General features: G+C 44.8%; 1 protein-coding gene across 1 annotated transcript in view; it reads right to left on the bottom strand.

Moving 5' to 3' along the window:
• The window catches only part of ANTXR1 (ANTXR cell adhesion molecule 1), a 214,361-nt gene that overhangs the window by 30,659 nt on the left and 163,639 nt on the right, over positions 1-20,063 (bottom strand). The gene's annotated exons all lie outside the window — the stretch shown is intronic.

The following is a 20,063-nucleotide window of genomic DNA, read 5'->3' as shown; positions in this document are numbered from 1 at the left end:
ATACTTGTACACATAGGAGATACAGTATGCAGCGGAAATTGGGCCTGATTCAGACCCACTTGTGAGCGCACAGCGCTCGCAATCAGGTCGATGGTCCCACTCTGCGCATGCGCAGGCCGGAGCCGGCTCCAGCATGCGCATGCGCGAGACCCGGCCTCCAAAATGGGGCGAGCTGTCAATCAAAATCGACAGCCGCCCCGTTTTGGTGCGAGACCTGTAGCGATGGAGCGCCCGTCACTGGCGGCGGCTCTGGCATGTGCATGCGCAGTGTGGCACCATCGACCCGCTTGCGAGCGCCCATAGTTTTATCTTTCACATTTCTTATAACAGGACACTTCTCTATGCTATATTTTAAATATTTTGCTGATTATATTAAATAATTAATTATTATTTTGTTTTCTGGGACCTAATAAAAGTTATTTTTGAATCTTATCCCCTTCCCTGTGCACCACTACTTAACAACCCTTGTCTTGCCTTTGTTTCTTGAGTACTGATAAATCAGATAAACGGCAGAGGAGATTTCATTTTTGTGTTGCAAGATTATTGAAATTAGATGTAGCGACATGTTAGAGGCATGCAACCTGCTCTGTGGAAGGGAGCACTGGTGTAACTATAGAGGGTGCAAGGGTGCACTTGGTATGGTGCCCGGTGGCTTAGGGGGCCCATCGGCCCAGCAAGCAACCCCCCACACCCTCTATAGTCAAGTACAGCGCCAATGTTATCTTTAATCATAAGCCGGTCACGAGCCATTAGGAACTCGCGGACCAGCAGTGGCTGCTGCTCCATGAGTTCTGATTGGCTCTAGACCGTTGCCTGATTAAAAGTTACATCTGCTCTCTTAGGAGCATTGGCAGACAAAATAAATGAACAACATACAGTGGGTCCACATTGGTTACAGTCAGTGAGTGACCCTTACAGATTTATCTCATCATGTTTAAGTCTCATTAATTAAAATATGAAATTGTGCTTTATTGCAGATGTGCAAATATTTTTCTAGCTCTATGAATGATCGATTCACTGTAATGTTTTGAATATTAATATTTAGGTGAAAAGATATATGGTGAGTTATCTACCAGGAAATTAAAATGATTCAGGTGTGAAAATAGCTGTAACACTGCACGGTTTTATTATTCGCTGCTGGGATATCTGGCTGACAAAAGCTTGGAGTGAAGGATGCTGGGAATCCACAGAGCACAATGGAAAATTATTGGACTGGATCCCAATATTTAGCTTTTCTGCTGCTGAAACTAGACAAGTCTCTGTTTGGCAGATGGATGGAAATCATATGCAGGGAAACCATTTTATGAGTGCTCCTTCCTCAGCATTTCGTGTAACATTTATTCTACTTTAGCCTAGTTATGTTTACTGACTTAAATAGATAGCAAGGGAAGAGACTTGCTGTATATGTTTCTTTGTTTCTGTCAAACAAGGCCGCAACTAGGGTGGTGCAACATGTGCCACGGCATAGGGCACTGCAAGGCAGGGAGAGCTGTTTGGTGGCACCTGCCAATTTTCTGTTTATAATCACTTGTAGCTTCCTCTTCTTGGCCAACTCCCACTCAATATGGCCACCTCCACAAGCACCCAAGTTCAGACACATCCTCCTTTATTTAACACACACATTTCAAAATACTGACATATCCGAGACTCAAACCCATCACCTCTCACATGGCAGTCAGACACCTTACACACGGAGCTTATCTGCTCCTGCAAAATGAAGCTTGGAGGGTTCGTTGGAACTTTGCATCCAACAGACCAGGTTGGGGGAGGATAAGGGGGGCCCTGTCTGTTAAATGTATACTGGGCCCCACAATTCCTGATGGCAGCCCTGAATACAGCCACCGATTCCCGACCCAGCTGTTACTAACTGTTAAGTACCCTTGCTGGTGAGTTCAGCTGCCAGCGCAGGGTACATACACGGACCTTTCCGACACTGATATTTGATGCATATACACTACAGGCAGCACTCTTTCTACACCTTCAGTCGTTGATATACACTGCCGGCTTCAGGCTTGTGCATGGCTGTTCTGATAGACAAATCCTGCGGTAGATGCAGCTTCATCAGAGCTCTCCAACATCTACAGTTGGTGAGTTATACTGTATAATTATTGTGTATCATCACTGCAGCCAATAGATTCACAAGGTATTTGGCAGTGACACCTGGATTACAGTGCAACAAAGGGATCATCATCATACAGGACAAATCAGATGTTATGTGACCGTGCCTTCCCCATGAGGCCAAGCCCTTTGGAAGCGTGTCTTAGGACCTATTTGAAAAATGGGGTGGGGGGTTGCCATTGACCTTTCTGGCCCAGGGCACCAAAAAGTCTAGTTATGGCTCTGCTGTCAAATGTTGGTATCTTTGTTTTGTGTGGATCATGAGACTGAAGCTGATGTCTGCTCTTCCACTAACATGGAAGACACATTCATTAATTGACTGCTGATAACTTGGTTGCTCTATTATATTATTGCTATTTTATATGATCTGGTCATTTGGATTATAGGTCTAGACCTTTTCACTCCCTTTTATCTAGAGTGGATTGTAGTTCGCTCTATTTTGGTACATTTTAAAATACATATAGAACTGTCGGACTCCAGTGATTAATTAAATAATAGGAAAGTGACAGTGAAATGGTCACCGAGGGGCCTATTCATCATAACTAAAAAAAGTCAATGGAGGTAATTAGGTTTAGAACTCGTATGGAGTTCTACCTACTTACTGGCGGAATTCATCATTCCTCCTCTCCATAACTATCTATTCCGTCTGAAGAGGAGAAAACAGTAAAGTTTAAAAAAATATATATATTATTATTAGGGATGTGCAGGCTCGGATAGGTTCGAGTTTGCACGCCGAGTTCGGATTTTTCCCTCCAAAAAAACGGAACTCAGAAAGAGGCAAAACGTCATCTTGCATGGACAAACATCATCATTCTTGGACTTTGTTCAGAATTTGATGAATAGCCTAATTTCCTTATCCCCCTACTAATGTGTCAGTGATATCTCCTGTGTTAAGTGTGTTAATGAATACTAAAATAACGGTAATTAAGGAAAATGTCCTTATAACCGGTATTTTAGTGTTGATGAATAGGCCCCCTAATGAGGTAGATTACCATGCAACCGGTGAGTCACCTAATAACTAGTTGAACTTGCCTCCATAAATAAAGAAAGTATATATTACACACCATTTAGATTAGATTAAAAGTGTAATAACCATCGCTTATACAGTGATATCTCTGCTCAAATCTCCATCACTGTAACTGATGCATATTTCCTTGAGCATAAGTTGCCTTCACAACAGGCCTGTGCCTCTGCCTTCACCTATATCCTACATTCAGAAGGAATTAGCTGTCTTACAATACACCAGGATAATCACACAACTAATTTGCTTCCTACCTTTTGGAATTATTATGTGGATATTGGGACTGCAAACTGTAATCAGCTACTCAGCTTTCATATTATTCTGTAGATCAATCTTTATTTGAAATCGGTGCTTTGATTTATTATATTACTCACACTGATTTTGTTTTTGTATGAATAAAATATATTATAATAATTGCATAGACACTGAAGATGTTTTATTCCATCTGTCCTCTTAAGGAGATATTGGGGCTGATTCTGCGCTGCGCGGTGGTTGGCCTCAGGTGCGGCCTCCTCATGTGCATGGAAACAAATACGGGTCTTCGGCTGTTTTCAGAGATGGCTGCATCTATGCGACCGCGTAGCCACTACTTATAGGCTTGTGAGAGCAACCGTCATCACTAATAGCCCACCAGACCTATCCTTGGTGCAAGAGGGCCATCTAAAATCAGACAGATCCCTGCGTACACTCACCTATGAATATCCTGTTATACAATATACGGCAAGGGGAGAGTGTGGGGAGCATGTGTGACAAAAAGAGACATGGGGTCGATATGTGACAGAGGGAGAGTATGGGGAAGTGAAGCCAGATGTGACATGGGGAAACAGCTTTGTCTGGCAGAACACCAGAGTCTTGACTATACGTTAATCATATACTCTGAAGTGTACCATGCATCTGCAGTACTACATCATGTGCGTCACGTGCAGCAGGTTGGGTGGTTGCCCATGGGGTACATACAGCCAGTGCACTACATCATCTATATCCATCAGTGTCGTGTGCCCGTGTGTATTTGATTTCCACAACACGTTCCCACAAACCACTTTTCTTAATATTTTTATAACTTTTAATGAGCGCGACTCACTTGAAGAAACAAGTCTATTAGTTGTAGTCGTCACTACTTTAGATACAGCTGGAACATCATGACAGAATCTCTGTGAGTGTGATTGCCCATTTTGATTATAGTATGAAGCCAGAGCATGTGTCTTACAGAATGTGGAGTTAATTTAATTTAATGCCTCATTTACTGGTAATCAGTTAAATGGACTCTTCTAATGATTGAAGGTGCCTTCTATGCTAGAAAGACCGTCTGCCAAGCTATAAACATTTTCTCTCACTGAAGACCCTTGTTGTCAACATTAGAGGTTTCTGTTTCTGGAAGTTTTCGGTACATTCTATGACTTCCTCTTGGCTCTGTGTCTTAGAGGGTCCATAACATGTTGTGCTCACGTTTCCAAGGAAGAGAAAACACATTTGAGATTCACATGATCCAAAGTCAGCTGCCAAGTTATAGTCTGGGGGGGCCGTGCTTGATGTCAACAATGGGGAACATGTGGTTCATATCAAATGGCATCGCGCTGGAGGACTGAGCTATACTCATGATGGGTATTTCATCAAGACTGACTTCAGGAATCGTCCTATAGGCAAATTTCATAGCACATTCTTAAACACTGATACAATAATCATTCCAAAAATAGACCTTTTAGTAAAAGTACCTTCACAGTGTGATATTGCAAACGGGCTGCAAACATCTTTATTTTGCACTTGTGCCAGAGACAAACTAAGCAAATGCCTAGGGTAATTTGGAATGCCTAGGGGCACCCAGTCTGCCTAGGGCCGGCAGAGGTTTGGGGCAGGCACGGCTGGGGCACCTGCTGCTGGCTGGGCAGAGACTATGGCAGCTGCTACTGTCACTGTGCCGCGTCCATAATCGGGCCTGGCAGCAGCAAACAGTGAACGGGCAGCGGCAGTTTGCGGGGATGGGGCACCTGGACTACGGCTAGTGGTTAGCAGGTGTGCTGTGCTGGGAGAGGGAAGAAGGGTGCTGGGTTAGTGAAGGGTGCTGTTAGGGGCGTATCTACCCATTGGCCAGGATGGCACTCACCAGGGGTGCCGGCCATAGGGGGGCGTGTCCGGCAGTGCCACCAGCATCCAAGGGGTGTAATCAGGCCGGGACTACCAGGACTGGAACTAGCAGCGGTGCAGCCACCGCTAGTCCCCCAGGTCCCACCAGGGCCGATGAGAGCGCCGCCGGGCCCCGGTAAAGTGGGGGCATGGCCTAATCACGGGAGGCGTGGCCACGTCCCTTCGAAGAAAAAAATACAAAAAAATATACATTTGCAGCGCCACATAGCGGCGCTGTAGGTAGGGGAGGGGGCACTGTGAGCCCCTCAGCCCGGCACAAAGCCAGGGGGGCGCGATCAGTGTGATAGCTCCCCCCCTCAAGCATAGGAGATTGCTCGCGGCTGCTAAGCAGCAGCCACAGCAATCTCCCACTGCATCCCAGCACATGCTGTGTGCTGGGCTGCTGGGAGATAGTGAGGAGGGAGGGGGGGGCGGCACCAGACCCGGGCCCGGGTAAATTGTACCTGCTCCCCCCCCTCTCGGCGCCCCTGGGCCTCACAAGTGTAGGGCAGACTGCAGTGAGAGCGGTCTGCCGTACACAGTAACAAACACACAGCCGCCAGTCAGACAGACTCTCATTGGCTGCTGCGTCCATGGAGGGAGCTGGCTGGAGTTCACTCATGAGCTCTGCCTTCCGGCTCCACCTTCAGCAGCTGATGCGAGAGACGTCATGACATCTCTCCCATAGTGCAGAGCGGGCCGGGAGGAGTGGAGAGCGGTGGTCATCGGCAGGAGCGGGGATCAGGTAAGTTGTGTTTTTTTTTCTGTGTGTGTAAGAATGGCATAGGGGGTGTGTGGCTACTAGGGGGCACTGTATAGGGGGTGGCTGCTACTGGGGGCAAAGCAGCATAGGGGGGGATTACTACTGGGGGCACTGTATAGGGGGACTACTACTGGGGGGGCACTGTATAGGCAGAGGTGCTGGCTGATGCAACATGTGGGCTGGCTGGGGAGACAGAACAGTGGTAGCTGGGGACATATTTTAGGTACTTATTTAATGTGTAGTGCAATTATTCAGAAATTATGGGGGGAGGGGGCGCCAGTCCATTACATTGCCAGGAGTGCTCGGAATCCCTAGATACACCCCTGGGTGCTGTGCTCTGTGCTGTGCTGGGACAGGGGTGCTGGGTGAGGGGTACTGTGCTGTGATCTGTGCTGGGGGAAGTGTGCTGTGATGGGTGCTGTGCTGTGATCTGTGCTGGGTGAGGGGTGCTGGGAGTGTAGCACAATGGGGAAAGGGGCCACAGCACAGTGAGACCACACCCCTTCTGTGAGGGCACACGCTTTTTCAGAATCCCATGGGGGGAACCACCCAAAATCTTGTCTAGGGCACTAATTTGGCAAGGGCCGGCTCTGACTTATGAACATCAGTGATTTGCCCACGGGACATCAATTTGCATACCTACATTACCTCTCGGGAGAAAGCACCACAATTAAAGATACTCAAATTGTTTCAAGTTTGTTGAACCACTTCTAAAAGTAGAAGGTTGAAACTTTCAAACTCAGGTTGAGACCATGACCCAGCCAAAATTGATTCAAGTTTTGAACCAATTCGACTAGTTTCAACCCTGCCAATCCTCAACTTAAAAGGTTCCCTGGTGGTGCGCAGAACCAGTATATCCAGAAACGCAATGTACAAAAATGTCACATGAAAGACCAACCTCCTATCGATTTAGTACCACCCCTCTCATTAAAGACAACTTTTATATTTTTTTCCTAAAATATCGATTGACTGAGGGGACATCAGTCCTTATTGCATGTGACAACTGGGTGTGTGTAATCACTTTCATTCTATCGCTCTGAGTGCATCTAGGAAGGGTTCCCCAGCTGGACTGCAACATAGAAGCACAGTATGAGTTCCATTAAAAGTTTAGGACGAGACCCAAAAAATGCTTTGTTGTGACAGTGCAAAATGTAAGTCTTTTTAAGCTAAAATGGCTGTGTACCCATCTGTAGGGCAAGAGACACCCCGGAATGTGCACACACCCACTCACTTTATCATATTTAAATAATCTTGCTCAACAAAATAAAATCTTGTTTCTGCAATGCTCCACAAAATGAGGCTCACTAGTGTGACTGCTCCGTAGTTTACTAGGAATGCTTTCACACTGCCCAATTCCCTTTACCTAGGCAAACGTCTACAGCTCTGCAAATGCTGCTACGCTGGTCTGTGAGCCCATGCACCTCAGTGGAAGGGTTACTCATTTAATCAGCAGAGGTTTATTCAGCTGGGTAAATTTTCACTAAGTGGAACACATTGGACAGATGTGTGTGTCTGCTTTGTCTCATACTGGAAACCAGCATCTTGAGATGCTCCTAATATTGTATCTTCCAAAGCCTCATTCTATGAATCCACAGCGTTCCATGAACCGTTTAGCTGGATAACATTTCTTCGACCTGTTCCACCTCTGTTATAATGCAATAAAATGATAGTTCTAGCTCACGGCTATCCAATGCATCCTCCAATGTTGCATTTCTGATAGAGATTGTGTGTTTCTATTATGCAATTAACTATATACAAAATTAACCATGTCAGTATGTCTTCACTAGCACAACTCTGATATATTAGACTAACATTTAAAAAACCCTGTCTCTGGTTGGTTGAGTAAGTGCAGCATACGAACAGTGCCCTACCTGCTATGGCTTTCCATTCCAGCATGGTGCAGTATATATAACATTTTCCTGCAAGCTTTTTGTATATCACTTAAGCAGTACAGAAGCCTTCCTGTGGATGATAGACTAGTAGTGTTCTAGGTAACAGGAAAGCTTTATATAGATGATGGCTATGGAAAAGGAGAATGGCTAACAACACCCCTATAAGCATAACTGAGTGGTAAGGTTCTCCAGTTGGTGTATTTTGACTGTTCCTAGTTCTACATACATTTACATTATGTGAGTTGGTAGGTGTATAAGAAAGTAGTAAGTATATGGTATGCTCTACACAGGGGTGCCTTGCCATCAGTGATACTGCGACCACATCATCCCCTGGTGTTCATGCCGCGTACCATAGGAATGTACACCACAACTGGGTATAGCTACACCCCTGATTGTGGCCATGCCCAGCAAGTACCCAAACCTGCCGTGTGTTAGGGATGGTCATCGAAATGCCAGCATCAAATGGTTCCATTTTTGCTGGCATTGTTACATGCCTAGAGATGGCCTGTAACCATAGTTTCTAAACCATATGATGATTTCAGCAATAGATGATACACCTGTGTATATATATATATATGCAATTGGCAGAGCTAGTTTGTGCATTCGCCATGGAGCCCTGCCACTGAGTCACTGTTTCTCCCTGAGATGTATTACATCACTAAACATCAGGACAACACACATCATAAGGAAACAAGTGATGGAGGTGACCTGCAACTGAATACCACAACTATCACATTGGGCATAATGCATCTATGATTGCAAATCATTGGTTACCCATGGCCATATCTACCCGATGTCTCACCAGCCCCAACTGTACAGAGGGTTCAAAAGTATCAGGAAAGTTGTATTCTGAGTTGTATGAGCACCTCTCATTTTACCCTTCTTTCCTTTTGTATGGTCACTTGTTTCACCTTAATTGCCCAGAGTGAGTGAGGTGTTGCTAGGAATTTGGCCTTTTGCACAATGAAAACATTTGCTTCCAACTCCCTACTGTAAATTTTATGGATATTTCAGTCATCAAGTACTTTTGAGACCATGGGAATAATTCTACGCTTCTTATCAGCTTAAATCTTGTAACGTTTGAAAGACTTGAGTAAAATTGAATTCACAAAATTCAGAAAAACTGCAGGAGCACTACATAAACCGAATGGCATCACAAGATACTCATAATGACCATTTCTGGTATTGAATGCAGTTTTCCATTCATCACCTTGTTGGATACATTTCAAATTATATGCATCTCCAAAATCCAATTTCGTAAAGATTGTGGAGAGGATGAAGGACGAATGAAGGCACGCTCCAAATTTTCTTTAATGTAATTGGTCATGGCTTGGGTCTCAGGAACAGATAATGGATAAACCTGACCACGAAGAGGAATCTTTCCAGAAATGAGACCAAATGGACAGTCCCATGGCCTGTGAACTGGCAAGGTCTCTGCGGGTTTTTTTTTACTGAAGACGTCCTTGAACTGTCTGTAAGGAGCAATCCAGAATTTACCTCTTCAGATGTGGAATGATGAGGCAACACCATTTGGAGACAGGTTTTAACACAGTTGGAATTCCAGGACAGTATGTGTGGAGTCAACCAATCGATGTGTGGGTTATGATAATGCAGCCAAGGGTAACCCAGAACAATCAGACTAGTAGATTCAGGATTCACCAGGAAAGAAATTATCTCTGAATGAACAGATATAGCACATTATTTGTTCTTTGGAGAGCAAAGAGATACTCCTAGATTAATCTTTCCATCATTAGCTAGGAGGGAGCGTTCCCGACTTACGAGAGCAATTCTTCAATGAATGATCAGAAGCTGCACAATAAAGACAGTTTCTCTTAAATACGCTGTTTACGTTCTTTCGTATAAAGATGGGCCTTGCCAAGCAGGAGGTGACATCGACTTCTGCTGAGAAGTGAACTGAACCCTAGGAATCTCCTTCTGGTTTTTCTCCAGCTGTCTCTCTCTGAATATGATAGCCGCACGATTACAAATGGTAATAAGATCGTTCAAGTTCGTCCTTTACTTGATCAGATAAACCTTGCCAATAAAACGCTACTAAAGCTTTATTATTCCAAGGTAGTTCAGAGAATAATGTCCTGAAATAAATGATACATTGTCCCACAGTATGGTGACCTTGTTTCAAACGCAAGATGTCAGATGCAGCTGAAGAGGATCTGCCTGGTTCATCGAATATCCTACAGAACATAGATAGGAATCAGAAATGTCCATAAGTACAGGATCTGACCTCTCCCACAGTGGCAAAGCCCAGGCCTGTCCTGTCAGGAGTTAGATTTCTCAGTAGAGAAATTTGAAGGTTGCAATTCAAAGAGGGTACTGCATTGGTTGAGAAACCCCAGACAATTTTTTGGACTACCATTGTACTTATTGGGTGTAAGTTACCTGAGATTGGATGTTGGAGGATTAACATTCCTGGTACTTTTGGCTGGAGAATCTTTGCAGATCCTGTAGATACTGCATGATTTGTTGTTGCAAGGCTTCCTGTTGTTTAACACGTTTGGTCAAATTACACAATGCGTCTCCCATTGGGGTATGTTCCCCTGCTTGATCCATTGGGTCTGAACAAACTGTCATGGTCTGCTTATTTTGTAGATCTGGCTCGGGACCCCTGGGTCTGGCTGACGTGCTTGTGAAATTAGATGGTTTGACTCAGCTCTGACTCATGAGCAAACAGGAGGCTAGACACTATTGCAAGTGTAAGAACCACAGACTAGTGATGTGCAAGAATATTAAACTGGAACCGGGCACTCCCTCGCCTAGTGACCATGGAGGCCTACTAGACCAGGACCATGCTCTAATCGGAATCGTAACCCTGGCACAGCTCTGACGCAAGATCTGGAAGTAGAATTAGTGCAGAGCTCAGAAGCTGAATGTTAGGAAAAGTAATACAGTCTCTGAACACCTCAGTACACAGACTGTATATCTCACACTGAACCACAGCCCTGGAACCAGCACCCAAGACAACAGCACGCAGTGCAGGGAAACCATTACCACTAGCAGGGTAGTATACTATAAGTATATACCTGGATAACCACTGAGCACTGAGTACAACAGAACAACAAGCAATGTCCCAGCGGTGTGATGGTATAGACTGAGGATGCATACAGTTCACAGGTAAATAGCAGCGTATACTTGCAGGCTGTAGTGCAATGATAAGGGTGACTTGTATGCAGTATAGAAACTGCAGGCCTGGCAGGTAACAGAGCACTGCAGTGGATGTTTTCAAGATGGTGAGTAGCGTGGATGCTGTAAAGCTGGCAGAACTACAGACACAGCGGCAGATGAGTAATGGATCTTTGCACAGCGTGGAATCTGCAGCGCTGACAGGATAGGATGGAACTCGGCAGATCAGTGTGAAAGCTGTGATGCTGGTCTGTAGAAGTGTGAATGCTGTGATGCTGACAGGTGAGCGATGTTCAGCAAAGAATGGTAACTTGCTGCAATTGATCAGACAATGGGGAAGTCACAGAGGACACAATGCAGGATGCAAAGAACTCCTGCAGCCTTGAACTGCCCGGGTATAAACTCATTGTTCTGCCTTTTGAGAAAGCCGCGGGACGAGGTGAAATGTGTTAAGGACAAAATAATGAGTTGCCCTTGCCCTCTGCTTATGGTACAGATGCGTCCTGGAACCTGTGCACAGTATTTCAGAGGCATATTGATATAAAGACGCATCACGCTGCAATTAGAGCAAAGCTACAGAGTGTGACTGAGGTTCATATCCACCCACACTTATTATCAGTTTACACCGCATGGTTGCTACTCAGAGGTGCACACATCCATTGATACATTTCAATTGAAGTCTTTGGGCCTGATTCATTACCGTTCACTATTGCACGCAGATGGCCTATAGTTGCGTACTGCGCATGCATATGTATCGCAGTGCACGTGCGTGAAGATTGCAATGTATTACGGATGTGCAAAAGTGGTAGTGGGCGTCTCTATGCTGGCTTTGGCTGGCTTATAATAGCTTTGCAATTGCAGTCATTAGCATATTTTCACATTAGACCTGCGTGCATAATCGCAGCAGCAATCGCAATACTGATCCGTAATGAATCAGGCCCTTTGTTCATTATTACAACCTACCATTGTGGACTTTAACGTGCACTATTAATGGTGAGCACTCCTTACATGTTTGTATATTTTATACTTACCTGTTACAGGGATTTAAATTCCCCTTTTTATTCCTATATTGTGCTGTTTATAGCGATTTTAGTGTTGGGTATTTGTAATACACCTTTTACTATATGAAATAAATATTTTATTTATTTCATTGATATCTCTGTCTTATTGTGTTTGCTGCACCACCCCACTCCTTTTTCTATTGCAATTGTCTATTTTTTGAGAGCAGCGGCATTACTCTTAGGTGGTGCGCAGCAACCTTCACATTTGGGGGGTTCTTTGACTTGTAAGTGCTCGCTTGGTGCCTGGTTTAATTCTTTGTTGTTCTTTGTTGTTCAGGAAATGGTTTGAACACTGGAGCTAGTTTAAATAGGCAGCGGTATTTCGCTATTGGCCTAGCCAGAGGCAGAACTATGGGAGACAATTGTCCACAACATATTCACCCCACATAGGGCTGTAACTATGTACCATCACGGCTGCCCAATACATGGCACCCCTTCCGGGCACCTGAGAAGCCACCATACACTAGTGGAGAGCTCCATGCCAGATCATCAGCTGCTGCCTTCGTCTATCTATAGCCTGTCTGCATGCGAATTGCTACATTACAGTATCAGTGACTGTGATGGGGGGAGGGGGTTACTAAATTATAACTTGCCTCCGGGCATCTGGGATGAAGTTACGCCACTGGGCCTAGCAGACCAGGTGAACACAACAGGTGCAGCAATCATCACAGGAAGACCCCCCTGTGATGTTTTGGAACTGAAATAAGGAATGACCCCAAAACATGCCCACAATGTGCCCAGAACACTCCTATGAGACAGATGTGTTCTGAAGTAGTTTATTTGTAAAAGTTTAATAATGTGATTAGTTTTTAACCCAAAAAATTACTAGCCAACAGCAATGTGTATCATGTATTATAAGCTGGAGTTTTGTCCAGAACATGGCCGCTTACTTTTTTAAACATCTCAAGACATTGTGCAAGAATTCCATGTAAATGTTTACGAAATTTATTCTGTATTAATCAAAGTCCTTTCCCAATGCTCCATTAAAGTTTTCATGGAAAAACAGCTGAAGTTACACAATAAAAAAGTTGTTTTACTTTGTATGTTGTTGCCAGGGCAATTTGTTAGGTATAAGATGATAGAGAGGCAGCATAGCCGGGAATTGTTTAGACATGAAAACTTATAAATATGATTCATTTACCAAAACAGGAAAACTAAAACACACGGCCAGTCGCTTTAGCTAAAACGGTTGCAAGCACTTTATACAATGGTGTATAAGAATTGGTAGAATTTAGTAAGTCATAGGTCTGCCAGTCCCCTTCATACAGTAGAGACAGATATTTTATCATTGGAACCAATGAACTTGCTAGGTGCTAGTAACATCAATAAGGCACTTTGGGCCTTATGCTGAAATGATGTAATTATTCCCTAGTGAATTGATAGGCTGGGTAATGGTTCAGCCCACAAAATGGTAGCCTGCAGTGTGTGCACATAGTTGTACATTTTGGTCCAGTTTCTGAGTCGCATGCAATGCGCACACCACCTGCAGCGTCCATTGGCGGTCATCTGTCTACTAGTTTAGGCAAATGTCGCTACAAACTCCTGTACATCCGCAAGGCGAATATGCAAGGACTGAAAAATTCACTTTTAGCTTTTGTGCACACTGTAATTCCGATTGGAGCATCCTTAGATGCCACTAACGGTCGCACAATTGAAACTTGCACAAGCTCTATGGCTGACTATGCCCTCCTATGTCTGCGGCTGTGTGTCTGGTTACGCTGCCACTTGCATTGCCCATGACACGTCCATGATACTCCCACTGGGCGTATAATTTTTCCATGATCTACTAGCTCCCTCTCAGTAACCGCCGAAAAACGTCATATTGCCTTAGTCTCACAGGGTGTTACCTTACGTGTAACGCAACCGTACAAGTTTTTAGAAATTTTCGCACATGCGCAATTGCAAAAAAAATCACTCAACTACATGAACATCGCCACTTTGTGTGCCACCCAGAATCAGACCCTTCAAGAGCACTGACTGAATTACAGAGACTTCTTGAAGAATCCAGCTTTAAGTTTCAGAGGGTTAGATGTATTAAGCTTTGGAGAGAGATAAAGTACCAACCAATCAGCTCCTAACTGTCCTTTTTCAAACACCGTGCGTGTGCGTGTGCGTGATCGCAGTGCGATCGCATTGCTGTCGCTGCGCACGTGCTACTGTTTGTCTTGTGTCACAGTCACCAAAAACTGGATTTTGAAGTTGAGTGCAGGAAAATTGTGAGTGGTAACCATGTTTAGTGCTCTGCGGCCATGTATAAGCTGATATTTGTAGAGCTCATCCATGTATTTTTCTCACTCAGGGCGGGATGTACTAAAGGTAATATGCGGTCAAAACCCAGACAACCCCATTTTCTGAGTTTTGGCCGCATTTCCATACGTACCAAGCTCCAGAATGCGAATATGTGTGCGCTATATAAATAACTGGTAATAAATAATAAAAAAATACATTATTCTGACCTAATTAAGCCCATGGTTAGATAATTAACCCAGAAGTCCCTCTATTGCAAAGGACAACTCTTATCAGGAGAGCTGTCCTTTGCAATTATCTATGTACATACCGGCGATACTATCGGCGCTATATACCCGATAAGTAATGGAATGTACCACATTGCCCTCAGTCTATTATGACTCAGAGGCCTATTCATCATAACTAAACTTTCTCTGGAGGTAATTAGGTTTAGAATTTTCCTTAATTACCATGGAGTTCTACCTAATTACCGGAGGAATTCATCATTCCTCCTCTCCATAACTATCTATTCCGAAAAGTTGTCATTTTTGCGATGACAGCTTTTCGGGAAACAGATACTTTCCCCCTCTACACTAACTTACCGCAGCTGTAATCCGTGCTGCGCATGCGCCGTTACATCCGTAAAACCAGCGGATGGAGTGGAGGAGGACCTGCCCACGCTGACACAGGTAAGTGTCACCTGCTAAATGCCACCTCATAGTGGCGGATAGTTACTCCATCAAATTCCAAAAATACATAATTTTCGGAATTTGATGAATAGCATAATTTCCATATCCCCATACTAATGTACTAATGTATGGGGAGTGTGAAAATTAACGCATGCGGACTTAACCAGGAGATATCAGTGATATCTCCTGTGTTAAGTCTCTTCATGAATGCTAAAATAATGGTAATTAAGGAAAATTTCCTTAAAAATTTTATTTTAGTGTTGATGAATAAGCCCCTCAGGGTCCATATTGTATACACTACTGTTAGCACAGGCCCAAATTGTTAAATGACCACATAGCGCTCTTCCTGAGGTTGAGGGATGAGAGGAACACCTTCCACTTTGCACTTTCATTGTGCAAAATGTTGTTTTTATTACTATAAGTATCTAACCATGGACTTAATTAGGTCCCAATTATTTAGTTTAATTTTTTTATGACCACTTATTTATATATACATATTCTGTAGAGCTTGACAGAGAATATTTGGCCACTCTGGACTGGTTTCCACCGTATCACTTTATTGGCTGCAAACCACTGTCTCTGCTCTACAATAGCTCTGACAGTGGAGAGGTGTGGGTCTTGTCTCCTTTGTATTATAAATACAGTATGATAATGTAAGGTTTGAGCCCATGGAAACCTACAGATTTGGGGCAGTGGAACCACAAAGATGGAAAATGGAGATATCAGATGTGCATTGTATCTTGTGCCGCCTTTAGAGGACCACTATAGCTGCCTGTTATAGGATCCACAAGGAATCATCTGCAAAACTGTTAACAGGATTCATAAAATGTTAAAAAGATAGAGAGTTTCCGTAATGCTCTGGTCTGTGAAAACACTACACCAGCCTCATTGTTTGTAGGAGATGCATGGGGAGGAAGGTGGCAGGGGAAGGTAGATAGTGTGGCAGTATAGGAAGGATGGCAGTCTGACTTGGACCATGTTTTGGGTTGGGGCAGTGTGACCAGAGGAGTAGCGTATAGCCAGGGTGCCCGGAGCACGTGCGTGCTACGGCGCCCCCCCCTCAAGTGTTCCAGGGAGGAGGCGGGTCCATACGGGATTAATGTAAAGTAAAAATAAAGATATGGGGCAGCCCTCTGTAGTGGTGCCCATATGCAGTGCCCCCTGAGTCCCATGAGAGGACCCCCTTATGCAGGCCTCCAGTAGTGCCCCCAGTAGTGATCCCCCTCTATGCAGTGCCCCTTATACACTGCCCCCGGTAGCGATCCCCCCTGTGTAGTGCCCCTTGTGCCCCCAGAAGTAAGCCCCTTATATAGTGCCCCCAGTAGTGGTACCCCCTATGCAGTGCCCCTTATATAGTGCCCCCAGTAGCAGTCCCCCCCCACGCAGTGGCTCCCAATAGTGGTAACCTTTATGCAGTGCCCATTAAATAGTGGCCCCAGTTGCAGTCCCACCCCTATGCAGTACCCCCAGTATTGCCCTTTATATAGAGCCCACAGTAGTGGTCCCCTGATGCAGTGCCCCCAGTAGTAGTCCTCCCCTTGTAGTGCTCCTAGTAGTCATCCCCCCTTGTAGTGCCCCTCCCCTTGTAGTGCCCCTAGTAGTAGTCCCCCCTTGTAGTGCCCCTAGTAGTAGTACCCCCTTGCAGTGCCCCTAGTAGTAGTCCCCCCCTTGAAGTGCCCCCAGTAGTGGTCCCCCACTTGTAGTCCCCCCCTTGTAGTGCCCCTAGTAGTAGTCCCCCCCTTGTTGGTCCCCCAGTAGTGGTCTCCCCCTTGTAGGGCTCTCAGTATTGCCCCCCCCCCCCAGTAGACACACGTAATAAAAAAAAACAAAAAAACACTTACCCGAATCCCAGCTCCCGCCGCCGCCATCTGCTCCTCCGTCCATCCTCCCGGGCTGGCCCGCTCTGCATTATGGTGGAGACGTCTTTCCCATTACCCACTGTGTGTTTGTCAGTCACTGTGTAGTGCTGACCGAACTCCAGTTATCGCTACACGCGCGGTGCAGCTGTGTCACAGAGACACATACTGTCCGTGGCCCGGGGGGCACATGGCACCCTGCCCCCCGGCCCAGCCCGCCTCTGCCCGGCAGGCTGCCAGCTTAGACAGCTGCCGGGTACACAGCGGGCGGTGTCTCCGGACACCTTCGGTGCCTGGAGCTTGTGCTCCACTGGAACCATCTTCCCTATGCCCCTGAGTGTGACACCACTTTCCCACATTGTGAGAGGTTCATGCGTTTGCCTATGTGAAATTCAGCGAGAACGAGTACTAATCTATAATTATAATTCCTGAAAGGATCATCAGAGCCTCTGAAATATCTTGCTCTGGGTGGGGTTTACCAGCTCCATCATGTAAGTACAACTCAGAAATACACATAGTACACATCAATGGGTTCAATGGCAAATTAATTGTCTGCCTCATTTTCTCATGTCAACTCTATGCTGCATTTTATTTGCTCTCCAGGTGATATGGCATAGACAGCAGCAGATGCTTAGATAGCAATATTTTATTGGTGTTTTTCTCTCACTGATTCCTTTTGCCAAGCACTTCCTTTGAGTGAAAGTGTAACCCTGGTATGTTATACCACCGGATGTCAGCCCGGCGGATGAAATACCGATGCCGGAAGGCAGGCATTTTGAGATACTGACAGAGTAAGCATAAGTGCTATCCCTAACTCTCTCCCCTCCTTAACCCTAACCCTCCCTTAGGGGTGCCTAACCCTAACCTCCCCCCAGGGGTACCTAAATCTAACCCCCCTCACCGCACCCTAAACCTAACCCTCCCGGGGGGGTGCCTAACCCTAGCCCCCCCTGGTGGTGCCTGACCCTAACCCCCCTTCCCCCAGCCTAATCCTAACTCCCCCCGGGAGACCCTAAACCTAACCCCCCCACGGCTATCCGCTCCCCAGGGGAGTTTCTAGAGAGGAGGGGGCCCGTGTGCAATCTCCGACACAGGCCCCCTCCTCTCTGTCCAGTGACCAGCAGCGAACTGAGCTGTGTGCGACCAGTGCCGGAGTTATAGACTCTGGGCACTAGATAGTGCCCAGAGTCTATAGAGGATGCGCTGGTCACCATGAAAATGGGCGTGGCAACCATTTTCCCTGCGCTGAGCATGCGCAAACGATGTGAACATTTCCATGGCAGCCATTTTCCAGTCGTTTACAGCATCATACCCCGCGCCAACGTGGGACTCCGCAGAGGTAAGTAATTCTATGGGTGCAGGGTGTGCAGTGCGGGGCCCACCCCACACACCCTGCACACATTATAGATACACCCCTGCTTACCTACGATCGGTATGCCAGGCATCGTGATTTCGGCATGGGGCTGATGATAGGCGTTGGTATTTAATTTCACTGTCGGGAAGCCGGCGGTCAGCATTTCGACCGTTGGTTTGCTGACTACATACCCCCTGCACAATGGCTTGTCCTATAGATTCAGTTTCTAACATTATCACACAGCTTAGAGGAAACAGTGGAAAGCTACAGTCCATTAATCATATGGAAGAAGTCTTAGGGTTAAATTTACTAAGAATTGTGTTATACAACAAAAAAGAGAAAGTAGTCCATATAACGGAATGCACTGTGTCACTAGATACTATAATATTAAAACATAACTTTTATTCATTATAAATTAAACACACAGATAATATAAAAATCAGCTAAATAAAATGATAGTACAGTAAGAAAAAATTTATTTAAAATGAGGGCTGTAGTATTATTGTGTCCCAGCAATAGTGAGAAACTGTATATGAATATTGTAACTGTTTATAAGTTGTATCAATTCTAGCAGTAGGCAGAGTTATTAGACAATAATGTATCCAGTAACAGAAAGACAGATATATCTTATCTATCAATAGTTTATTAAATCCTAAAAGACTACTCCGCACAGAGCTAATCTCTAACCAGGCATATTAAGAAAAGCTTCCTGCTTTCTGTACCATATAGTATCTATTAATCAGATATAGATATAAGGATTCAGATGAATATATATTGAAGTCACTGAGTATCCTTAAATTTCTGGATTAATTCTCAGTTCATATGTCCATCATATAGCTAGTAAATAGCCTTATATCCTTACATCTGCCCTGCTGTTTGTCCGCTATACGTTGCTTCTCTTGCCGGCTTGTGCAACAATGCTGTACATACTATAAGGTTTAGACAATTGCTGCAGTCCGCTGTCAGTCGCTACTGATATGAGCTTATATCTACCTAAATAATGGTAGTCACAGCGCGCAGCACTCTTGCCATAGTCATAGCCACAGTCAGCTGTAAGCCGCTGTTGTTGCCGGCTAATCTCTGCCTCAAACACTGGCAGTCACAGCGTGCAGCGCTCGTGCCACGATCAGACCCCCTTAGTACACGAGGTTAGTAGCGGCTTATTCATTCACAATAATAAACACATAACAACATAACAGTAATTATTTCAATTTAACTGGGCACAAATTAAACTACTACAGCCTAACGCCGACGCGCGTTTCGCTGTAGCTTTTTCAATAGGCAAGCCGACTGTTACCTCTCCCGGGTTTTTTATACTTCAATCCGCCAATCAGTAACTGTCACTGATTTGAACAAAGGAGAAGAGGCAAATCTAATTGGTCTCAAGCCATTCAACTTTGAAGATGATGTTAAATAAAAAACATAGATCTTACACTTCCTATTTCTTATGTGTATTATTAATATACACAACAAAAATTAATGCACAATACATTTACACAAGTTACACAATGAATAAGAATTGTGTTGTTCGAGACTGCAATCTTGGGTGTGTTTAGGCTTTTTTCTACTCACAAATATACTAAAGACAAACTCGGGAGAGATTTCTCTATTTACCCCAAAAAACTCGGATGAGATTGCAAACACAATTAAATAATATACCATCGGCCAAACGCGAAAGTACTTTCACTGAAAAGTATAAAACTCTGGAATTTACCAAGAATTGTGATTACCTTCACGGGTGTAATTGTAGCAAACTCGGACCTAAATAGAAGTATCAAATAGACCACCCGCTGAGCTGCGAGCTTGGCAAAAACATACACAGAT

Source organism: Taudactylus pleione, unplaced genomic scaffold, assembly GCF_031769625.1.
Source record: "Taudactylus pleione unplaced genomic scaffold, aTauple2 ptg000105l, whole genome shotgun sequence".
In the NCBI taxonomy this organism is placed as follows: domain Eukaryota; kingdom Metazoa; phylum Chordata; class Amphibia; order Anura; family Myobatrachidae; genus Taudactylus; species Taudactylus pleione.
Note: the sequence above shows the minus strand (reverse complement) of the source record. Positions and strands in the feature narration are given on the sequence as shown.